The sequence below is a fragment of the Mustela nivalis genome, assembly GCF_964662115.1.
Source record: "Mustela nivalis genome assembly, chromosome: 3".
Taxonomy (NCBI): Eukaryota; Metazoa; Chordata; class Mammalia; order Carnivora; family Mustelidae; genus Mustela; species Mustela nivalis.
Window position 1 is genome coordinate 140,561,830 of NC_139022.1, and position 1,784 is coordinate 140,563,613.

The window sequence follows — 1,784 nt, forward strand, 5'->3', positions numbered from 1 at the left end:
CAATTTCATCCAGTTGGATTTATGTTCCCTCAATATGTTCAGCAGTATGTGGTTTTTAAGAAAGATTTTATTTATTTATTTGATAGAGAGACAGCATAAGCAGGGGGATCAGAAGAAGAAGCAGGCTCCCTGCTGAGCAAGGAACCCGATGTGGGGCTCCATCTCAGGACCCTGGGATCATGACCTGAGCCCAAGGCAGATGCTTAAAGGACTGAGCCACCCAGGCACCTCCAGCAGTGTATTTTTAAGGTGAGTTCTTAATGTGTTAGCTATCAGTCAGAATGTATCCCAAAGGGGATGCAGGAGGCCGCAGCAAGGTTCTAATCAGGGCAACAAGCAACAACAAAAGAGACTCATTGTACAACTATCTGGACAGTGACCATTTCCAAAATCTTTTCTGCCTCAGAGAGATAATGTCAGAGGACAGCACAGTGAAGAGTTGGGTAGCAAAAACCTGGACAGTTTCCTTAGTTCAGGGGATGGGAAAAGCCCAGGAGATCCCAGATTATCAGCATTAGTTCCTTGTACTACCCTTTGTGGTTCCGGGGCTAGGAAGTTTAGGAACTGTGGGGAAGATGGTCTCACATAGGCATTTCTTCTCGACTCATTTCTGGGCTATCATCCTGAAAGAATGAGAAAAAGGCGGAAGCGTTGAGATCTTTTTCATATCAAGAATTAGAGACCATTTATTTGGCCATCTTTGTGGGACCAACCTTTCAGTATTTAGGTTAGACCTCACCAAGAAGCTATTTCTGTCAGCAAAGTGCACTTCCTTCTGTCACCCACTCTCAGCTGGGTCCCACCCCTTTCAGAGATCAGGAAGCAGAACTAACATACCCTTTGATTCACTTCTGGGGTCTACTAACTAGTTTCAAGTTCAATGATTCAGAGAAGTCTTTTTTCCAGTGAGGTCTCTTTGTCCTTGTTTTCTGCTAACACTGACTTGGAGAGGTGACTGCTGCAAGTTCAGAAAGCAGTGCCGTTGGGGAAACCATATGGAACTTAACTCTCATTTCTTCCCTGGGACGCATACTATTAATTAAGGTCATGTTCTAAAGATCACATCCCCCCCTCCCTGCCATGCCTGGTCACAATGTAAAGAACTAAGAAATCCACTGAAAATATTTCAGCTTCATGTTGATCATTCTGGGTTTGAGTTACGGTCCTAAGCCATTTGTTGTATGTCACACTTAACGTAGGTGATAAATACTCTCCTTAACTTCAGTGCACCGCCAACTCTTCGGAGAAGTTCTCAATTCCCTGGCATAGCCTCTAAGACCTTTTGTGATCTGGTCTCTGGCCACCCACACTTTCAGCCTCACATTTTACCACCTTCTAATATACATAGTCTAATCTAGCCATATCCAGGAAATAATAATAAAAGCTCACTTCAGGGGACCCCCGTCTATACTAAACACTTAACATAAGCCCCATTTCAAGTGAGAATTCCTGGAAACGGGAATCCTGACTAAATTGCAGTCTATAGGGCATATTCCCCTCTAGATCTTGTACACATCATTCATCAGTAATTGCTGTTCCATTCTTTTCAAATTTCCGAGACCACTGTGCACCTTTAATCCCTTCGTTGGATTTCTGGTTGATCTTCCTGGGCTATAGGGACATCCTTCATTCTGGGGTCTGTATTCTGCCTTATCGCCAGCTCGTCTTCATCCCCCCAGCTGCCGCCATCTCAGTGTAGTCCTTCAAGAACTGCTGGGACTTGCATTTTGATATGCAGACTGACACCTTTCCTTTGTCACCCAGGGAGCCCCAGCACTGTCGAC